The following is a 10309-nucleotide window of genomic DNA, read 5'->3' on the forward strand; positions in this document are numbered from 1 at the left end:
ATTTGTTAATATCACCACCAATCTCATCAGAAAAATCTTTAAATATTGAGAAGATATTAAACTCACAGTGGTGGATACAAATTTTCCAGAATTTCAATTTTCACTTGAAACCTTGAATTTTATCATTGGCAGTAAATACTATTACGTTGTTTTCCTTGGAACGCCTGGGTGGCTCAGTGGTTGACTGCCTGCCTTCGACTCAGGGTGTGATCCTGGAGTCCTGGGATCGAGTCCCACAGTCGAGTGCCTGCATGGAGTTTGCTTCTCCCTCTGCCTAAAATCTTTGGAAAAAAAAAGTTGTTTTCCTTGATGTGATAAGGCTCATGTCTTAATTTTTCAAGAAGATATCTGTCTAGTAGTCCTGGCTGAATAACCAGTTTGCCTGTCAATGGTTCTTTTCTGTTTTTCTCTAGTCCTTTTCTTTTTTTTTTTTTAAATATGGGTTTGAACATATTATTGAAATTGAGACTTGGGGAGTCTTTTTTTTAAATATTCCATTTATTTATTCATGAGAGACACAGAGACATAGGCAGAGGGAGAAGCAGGCTCCGTGCAGGGAGCCCTAGGTGGCTCAACTCAACCGCTGAGCCACCTAGGCTTCCCTCTCTAGTCCATTTTTATTTTGTTTTTATTTTTTTTCTTTTTTCCCCAGCTTTATTGAAATATAATTGGCATAGAACATTGTGTAAGTTTGTGTTATTTGACAAACTTACATATTGTAATATGATTACCACCATAGCTTTAGCAAACACTTCCACGATGTCACATAACTCCATTTCTTTTTTGTAGTAAGAACATTTAAATTCTATTCTCTTAGCAACATTCAAGAATATACTATAGTATTGTTATTTTTATTCACAATGCTGCATACTAGATCCCCAGAACTTAATCATCTTCTAACTGGAAGTTTGTACTATTTGACTAATATATCCCTATTCCTCCCATCCCCCAGCCCCTGGTAACCACCATTCCACTCTGTTTCGACAAGGCCAGTTTTTTTGAAATCCACGTATAAGTAAGATCATACAGCATTTGCCTTTCTCTATCTGCCTTATTTCATTCAGCATACTGCCCTCATTGTCTTTCCATATACCTCAAATGGCAGGATTCCTTCTTTTTCATGGCCAAATAATATTTTATTGTGCACATATAACACATCTTTTTTCATTCATCCATTGATAGATTCTTACATTATTTCTATATCTTGATTATTATGGACAATGCCACAATGAACATGTAACTACAATTATCTCTTTGAAATCTTGTTTTCATTTCCTTTGATATATACCCAGAAGTGGGATTGCTAGGTTATATGGTAGTTTTAGTTTTTATTTTATGTTATTTCTTTTAAAGTGAGCTCTACACCCAACTTGGGGCTTGAACATACAATCTCCAGATCAAGAGTCATGTGCTCTGCTGACTGAGCCAGCTAGGTGCCCTCTGGGAGTTTATTTTTAATGTCAGTGATTCTTTTAGATAAAAATAGTATTTTATGAAAAAAAGTGGCTACTTCAGCTCTCCATTAAAACACTTGCACAACACAACTGCTTTTCAAAACAGTTCTCATACCTGAATGTTGTGCAGAAGTGTCTTGTGTACATTTCCCATTCTATTATACAGAATTTTATACATATACTCAAAGTTTGAGATTTTTTTTTGAGATTTATTAAATTAATAATTTTACTACTTCAAAAAGACACTCTCTAAGTGAAACTGGGAATTTTTTACTGTGAGTGTGGCAGTGAAGAATACAGTGACAGTATAGTCAGCACCACTGCCTTACCACATGCTAAGGCACCAGCAAATTTAGCCACCACTGCTTTTGCACCATCAATGAAATATCAACCTAGTGAAAAAGGTAAGTAACATCGTCATATTATTATAAAAATAATTTGACTTCATGGACCCCTGAAAGAATGCAGAGGGCAACACTTTGAGAGCCACCATTCTAATTCTATGTTTCCCTCTTCATTTTAAAATTAATATTTTCATAGAGGGAAACTGCCCCTCATTCACTCATTTGGTTACCCTGAGGTCAGTTTGTACAAGAAAAGGCAAGGTAAATTTTTATCTTGTCTCTTGATTTACTAGTTGTTGTTTTTTTTTTTTTTTTTTTAATGGTTCTCTAGCATCCTACAATGGTGATTGGTGAGAATTTGGTAGTTTATTTCATTATGAACTTAGGTATTTAATATATTTGATGTGTTTCTATCCATTGCAGTTATTATTTTTATTGATACCTAACTATTTCCATCATTTGCTAATGGGAACCTCTTCACATTGGCTACTGAGTCCTTTTGACATGACCCAAATAATCTTTGACAACTTCCTTGCCTTCTTGTATGACAGGATATTCTGTGGACATACTGTACTTTTCCTGATTCAGACCTAAGAATCAACCATTTGTCTAAGGAGCTCTAGTTTCTTTCAGTAGAAAATAGTATTCAAAGACCACAATCTGGGTGCTAGGAAGACTGTGCCAGTTATCAATATATTGCCTCTCAGATCCAAATTTACCCTATTTTACTGCTCTGTTAAAATGAATCTGGGCCCTTTAAATCATTTTTCCTTTGCCAGTAGTCACTGAATCTTAGTCAGTAGAGGACAATGGAGAGACATTGCAGAAGAAAAGGGTTTTGCATCCAGGTTCCAATGTGCTCTCTTAGCAGGGTCCTGCAGCAAAGATGGTGTTGTGTAGCACCAGGCTCCTGCAACATGGACAGCTTATTGAGTGCCCAGTTCCTGCACTGTGCAGTTGATAGCAGGACTCAGTAATGAATGGCCCAAGCACCCCCATGGGTGGACTTCTGCCTTGTTCCAGAGGGCAGATTTCCAGTATGTTACAGGGGGCTATTTTCCATAAATTTCCAGAGGATAGATCTCTTCACTGGGTGTTTCATCTCAGTCCTATTAGTAGTGATTGTACCTTATGTCTACTATTTCCATATTTACAGTGATATTTATTTCTAACTAGCCAATCTCTTGTTACTCTAATCTTTTATAATTACTTTTTTTTAAAAAAAGATTCTATTTATAGGGCAGCCTGGGTGGCTCAGTGGTTTAGCGCAGCCTTCGGCCCAGGGCCTGATCCTGGAGACCCGGGATCGAGTCCCATGTCGGGCTCCCTGCGTGGAGCCTGCTTCTCCCTCTGCGTGTGTCTCTGCCTTTCTCTCTGTCTCTCTCTCTCTCTCTGTGTCTCTCATAAATAAATTAAAAAATATTTTTAAAACAAGATTCTATTTATATATTTGGCAGAGAGAGAGAGCACAAGCAGGGGAGCAGCAGGCAGAAGGAGAGGAAGAAGCAGGCTCCTCACTGAGCAAGGAGCCTGATGGAGAGCTCAATCCCAGGACCCTGGGATCATGACCTGAGCCGAAGGCAGACACCTTAACTGACTGAGCCACCCAGGCACCCATAATTAATCATTCTTAATGTTAAACTTTCCCTGTTGAAGTTACTGTGTGACTTCTCTTTCATTGGACCCAGACTAAATTGAGTTGGTCATTTTTGCTATGTTTCCATTGGCAATAGCTAGGAAATACATATTATTTTAAAGAGAAAATACATCCTAAATTCATACTGGTAGTTTCTATTAACAGGATTAAATAACTTGATTTTTATATTTTATCTCATCCATGCTGAAAATCTTGGTTCCTAAAGACATTAGTATAATTAATTATAAACTTTATCCTACTAAATATATAAATTTAATTTAAATATTGTCTAGTTCAACAAAACTAAAAGACAACCTACAGAATGGGAGAAGATATTTGCAAATGATGTATCAGATAAAGGGCTAGTTTCCAATATCTATAAAGAACTTATTAAATTCAACAGCAAAGAATCAAACAACCCAATCATGAAATGGGCAAAAGACATGAACAGAAATCTCACAGAGGAAGACATAGACATGGCCAACAAGCACATGAGAAAATGCTCTGCGTCACTTGCCATCAGGGAAATACAAATCAAAACCACAATGAGATACCACCTCACACCAGTGAGAATGGGGAAAATTAACAAGACAAGCGACAACAAATGTTGGAGAGGATGCGGAGAAAAGGGAACCCTCTTACACTGTTGGTGGGAATGTGAAATGGTGCAGCCACTCTGGAAAACTGTGGAGGTTCCTCAAAGAGTTAAAAATAGACCTGCACTACGACCCAGCAATTGCACTGCTGGGGATTTACCCCAAAGATTCAGATGCAATGAAACGCTGGGACACCTGCACCCCGATGTTTCTAGCAGCAATGTCCACAATAGCCAAACTGTGGAAGGAGCCTCAGTGTCCATCGAAAGATGAATGGATAAAGAAGATGTGGTTTATGTATACAATGGAATATTACTCAGCCATTAGAAACGACAAATACCCACCATTTGCTTCAACGTGGATGGAACTGGAGGGTATTATGCTGAGTGAAATAAGTCAATCGGAGAAGGACAAACATTATATGGTCTCATTCATTTGGGGAATATAAATAGTAGTGAAAGGGAATAGAAGGGAAGGGAGAAGAAATGGGTAGGAAATATCAGAAAGGGAGACAGAACATGGAAGACTCCTAACTCTGGAAAACGAACTAGGGGTGTTGGAAGGGGAGGTGGGTGGGGAGTTGGGGTGACTGGGTGATGGGCACTGAGGGGGGCACTTGATGGGATGAGCACTGGGAGCTATTCTGTATGTTGGCAAATTGAACACCAATACAAAATAAATTTATTATTAAAAATAAAATAAATAAATAAATAAATAAATAAATAAATAAATAAATAAATATTGTCTAGTATTGGGGTGAGTGGGTTGCTCAGTCTGTTATGTGTCTAACTCTTGATCTCTGCTCAGGTCTTGATCTCAAGGGGCGTGAGTTCAAGCCCCACATTGGGCTCCACACTGGGCATGGTGCCTACTTTAAAAAAAACATAATATGTAACTCTCTTATAATATATTATTATAATATAATAACATATTATTATTAAAATGTAATTAATATACTTAAATGTATTTAAGAAAATAATCTTTATGTAATATCAGAAAAACAAAAACAATATATTATTTTCAGTGTAAGATTTTTTTTATTTTACTTTATTTTTTTTATTTTTTTTAGATTTTATTTATTTATTGAGAGAGAGAGAGAGAGAGAGAGAGAGAATGGCTGGGACACAGGGATCCCTGGGTGGTGCAGTGGTTTAGTGCGCCTGCCTTTGGCCCAGGGCACGATCCTGGAGACCCGGGATCGAATCCCACTTCGGGCTCCCGGTGCATGGAGCCTGCTTCTGTCTCTGCCTCTCTCTCTCTCTCTCTGTGTGACTATCATAAAATAAAAAATTTTTAAAAAATGTTTAAAAAAAAAAAAAAAAAGAATGGCTGGGACACAGGCAGAGGGAGAAGCAGGCTCCATGCAGGGAACCTGACATGGGACTCGATCTCAGATCTCCAGGATCACACCCCAGGCTGTAGGCGGTGCTAAACCGCTGCGCCACCGGGGCTGCCCTGTTTTTTATTTTTTTAAAGATTTTATTTATTTATTCATGATAGACATAGACAGAGAGAGAGAGAGAGAGAGGCAGAGACACAGGCAGAGGGAGAAGCAGGCTCTGTGCCGGGAGCCCGATGCGGGACTCGATCCCCGGACTCCAGGATCGCGCTCTGCACCAAAGGCAGGCGCTAAACTGCTGAGCCACCCAGGGATCCCCCAAGATCTTATTTTATATCTCCCTTTTATCCTTTGGGTATCCATAGAAACTTAGTCAAATTACTATCTTTTATTAATCTTAAAGATTTTATTTATCTATTTTAGAGAGAAGGGAGAAAGTGCACAGCAGGGGGAGGGAGAGGGACTAGCCGACTCCAAGCAGAGCACAGAGCTCAACAGGGTGCTCAGTCCCATGTCCCTGAGGTCATGACCTGAACCAAAATCAAGAGTCAGATGCTCAATGGACTGAGCCACCCAAATGCCCCCAAATTACTGTGTTTTAAAGTTCACTTGAAAGAATTTGTCTCCATGTAATTAAACCATTAGTTCAACATACAGACCCATTTGTTTCATTTTGATTTTGATTTTTAGATAATGCTTTTTAAAAAAATTTTTACTAATTTTGCTTTATAATTATGTAAAATATTGACATGGTCCTGAAGTTTAATCTATAATTCAAAATATCTTCAGAAAAATCTAGGTTCTGTCCCTGTACTCTATTCTTTTTCTCCTTTCATAGGTAATGCATTTGTTTTATGATCTATCCTTACATTGTCCTCTCAGAATATAAATACATACATGTTCACATGCTTCCCCCTTTCTTAGTTAAACTGGAATAAACTATGTTCTTTTCTTTACTTAACATTATATCTTGGAGAATACTTCATAGCTGTGCATAGAGATACACTTTGTTCCCCTTTATATTTAAGTAGTATCTCATTGTGTAGATAGATCTGAATTTATTCTACAAGGCCCCCAGCAGACATTTTTGTTATTTCCAGTCTTTTGCTACTATTAATTCTGTAATAAATATTTTTTCTTTCATCTTTTTATTTTGTACCTTGGGGATGGATACCTAAAAGTGGAAATACCAACAGAAAATGTTGACAAACGTTTGGATTTTTGCTACCCTGGTAGGAGAGAGAAGGTGTTCCAGCGTAGTTGTAATTTACATTTCTATTATGAGCAAGACCAACCTCTTTCCATGCTCAGGAGTGATTTGCATTTAGTTCTCTTAAATTGATTGTTCACGTCTTTAGCCTGTTTTCTAGAATTTTTTATTCTTTTTCTTCTCTATTTTAAATTCTTTTTTTGAGAGAGAGAAAGCACATTCGTGCATATGCACAAGCAGGGTGGCAATGGGCAGAGGGAGAGGGAGAAGGAGAATCTCACAGAGACTCCATGCCCAGCGCAGAGCTAAAGCGGCTCCATCTCATGACCCTGAGATCATGACCTAAGCTGAAATCAAGAGTCAGATGCTTGACTAACTGAGCCACACAGGTGCCCTATATTTTTAAAAGCTTATCATATATTAGGAATAATAATCCTTCATATGTGATACAAGTTGCAAATATTTTTTCCCATTTTGTCATTTATCTTTTTCTTCTATTTAAGGTGTTTTTGTTTGGTTTTGCATCCAACAGTTATTTGAACATAGCCACATTTATTTTTTCCTATGGCTTTTGTATTGTGAGTCATCATTGTAAAAGTTTGATTTCCTCTCAGATTACCTGGCAGCCTTGCGACCTAAGTGTTCTTCTCTGATCAGCAATGTTGGCATTGCCTGGATTTTGTTAGAAATGCAAAATCTCCAGTCCCACTCAGACCAATTGAATCAGACTACATTTCAACAGGATCACATTAGTTAGTTAATTTGCATACTCAAATTTGAGAAGCACAGTTTTAGGGGATTTCACTCACATTTTCTTCTAGAACTGGTGAGGTGGATGAATGGTTCTTAATTGGAAGTCATTGGTGAGCTCTTATCCACAGCTGTGATGAAAAACAAGGGAAAAAATGAGGCCAATTCCAGCAAAGAATCTACATTAAAGGCTTTCTGGACCACCGATTTTATTAAATACAGATATGGGAATCATCTATTAAAATGGTCTTTAAGGGCAGCCCTGGTGGTGCAGGGGTTTAGCGCCGCCTGCGGCCCAGGGCGTGATCCTGGGGGCCCATGATGGGGACCCACGTCGGGCTCCCTGCATGGAGCCTGCTTCTTCCTCTGCCTGTCTCTCTGCCTGTCTCTCTCTCTCTCTCTGAATGAATAAATAAATAAATAAATCTTTAAATAAAAAATAAAATGGTCTTTAAAAGTATATCTTTTGTAGTGCTAGGATTACTTGACTGACCTGTTGATCCATCATTTTATACACATCTGTGGACAATATACTAGTGAAAAGTGGACTTTGGTTATTTTTTTTCCAAATGAATAGCACTATCTCCTGCTGTTAAGCCTTTCATGATTTTCATGACCATGAACTTTGCAGAGGAAAAAATAAACCTCTTTAAGGCTTGCTGCACTGCACAAGCAAATCCTGTTTCTCTGCCACAAACTTCAAAGATGGTTGCATGAACAGTGCTAAATACATTTGTGGGTAAAATATTCATACAAAGATTCTTGACAGGCCTTTGCATCTAGCACCATGTAGCTGTTTGTCAGTAATTTTCATTTCTGCCAGAATGTTATTTAATCTCCTTTGCTAATAGGTTATGTAGAACTTAATAAGAACGAACAACATACTGGAGAATTAGATCTTGACTCAGCTGTTTGTAACAGCTTTTTGCATTTTTCATTGTCTTGGAATGTGAAAAGGTTTTGCAGGAATGATTAAGGCAGGAATCGGCCACTATGATATGATGCTGTTATTCATTTTTAATACATGGGCTTGGATTCAAGAGGCACTGAGAATTCCAAACACTAATAGAGAGAAAATAACTGCTTTGAAATACAGAACTGGACCTGTCAACATGAGGAACATGCTGGTATAAATTTGACAAATGATATCTTTTTTTTTTTTTGACAAATGATTTCTTACTTTGGTTCTCTTTTGACTTTTCTAGTATTTCTGAAGCAAAGTTCTTAAAATTTAGTACATAATTTTATTTTAAAAAATATTTTATTTATTTATTTATTTATTTATTTATTTATTTATTTATTTATTTATTTATTTGAGAGAGAGAGAGAGTGCGAATGGAGAGAGAAATAGGGAGAAGCAAACTCCCCACTGAGCAGGGAGCCCAATGCAGGGCTGGATCCCAGGACCCCAAGATCATGACCTGAGCCAAAGGCAGATACTTAACCAACTGAGCCACTCAGGTGCCCCTCATTTTATTTGTTTGTTTTTCTCCACCCTCTCCCTTTACCATATCATTTTAAACCTAGATGTTAGGTTCCAAGAAAAGTAGGTTTAAAAATCCTGTGTGGGGGGCCCCTGGGTGGCTCAGAAGATTAAGCATCTGACTTTGGCTCAGGTCATGATCCTGGGGTCCAGGGATGGAGCCCCATATTAGGCTCTCTGCTCAGCAGGGTGTCTGCTTCTACCTCTCCCTCTGCCCCTCCCCCTGCTCATGTTCTCTCTCTCTCTGTCTCAAATGAATAAATAGAATCTTAAAAAAAAATCCTGTGTGGGAAAACACTTCATAAACTATAAAGCAACATCTTTATTTTGGTTATTGTAGTGGGATCATGGTTCACCTTTCAGCTTTATAAAAGTCAAGGAATGTAATAGTACAAATGATAAAGATTTCTTAGTCATTGAGCTTCCCTAAATAAAGTAGCAGCTTTCTACAACCTCATGAAAGACATGACCTATCTGGCTTTGCCTTACCTGGTGACCTATGCTTGTAGGAACTGTTTCCATGAACTGTTTTCCCGTAGTCATAGCATCAGCCTCTCCACACAGCAGAAATACATAGTTAAAATATTCAGTTGCTAGCTGTTCTCATAATTGCTAGTGGGAGCCTAAACTGGTATAACCCCAGAGGTTAATTTTGCAAAATTAATCAAAATTACTAATATGTAGAGAATAAAGAGCCCAGAAATAAACTCATGCTTATACAGTAAATTAATCTATGACAAAGGAGGCAAAAATATACAATAATTGGGAAAAAGTCTCTCCAACAAATGGTTGTGGGAAAACTGGACAGCCACATACAAAAGAATGAAACTGGATTACTTTTTTTTCCCTAAGATTTTATTTATTGATTGATTAGAGACAGAGAGAGAGGCAGAGACATAGACAGAGGGAGAAGCAGGCTCCTCTCAAGAAGCCCAATGCAGGACTTAATCCAGGACCCTGGATCATGCCCTGAGCTAAAGGCAGATGTTCAACCACTGAGCCACCCATGTGTCCCCTCACATTTAGGTCTTTAATGCATTTTGAGTTTATTTTGTGTATAAGAAAGTAATCCAGGGATGCCTGGGTGGCAAGAGAAACAAAAGCAAAAATAGATTACTGGTACTACACCAAAGTAGAAAGCTTTTACACTGCATAGGAAACCAATAACAAAACAAAAACACAACCTACTGAATGGGAGAAGATATTTGCAAATGATATATCTGATAAACGGTTAATATCCAAAGTATATAAAGAACTTTTACAGCCCAACACCAAAAAACCCAAACAATCCAATTAAAAAATGGGCAGAGGACCTGAATAGATGTTTTCCCAAAGAACACATACATTGTGTTGGGGACTGTCTTAAAACATAAGAGATAGGGATGCCTGGGAAATAATATATAATCCAGTAATTCCATTACTTTTTATTTATCCAGAGAAAATGAAAACACTAACCTGAGAAGATTATGTTATTGCAGCATTATTTACAATAACCAA

The sequence above is a fragment of the Canis lupus genome, chromosome X (genome assembly GCF_011100685.1).
Source record: "Canis lupus familiaris isolate Mischka breed German Shepherd chromosome X, alternate assembly UU_Cfam_GSD_1.0, whole genome shotgun sequence".
Lineage (NCBI taxonomy): Eukaryota > Metazoa > Chordata > Mammalia > Carnivora > Canidae > Canis > Canis lupus.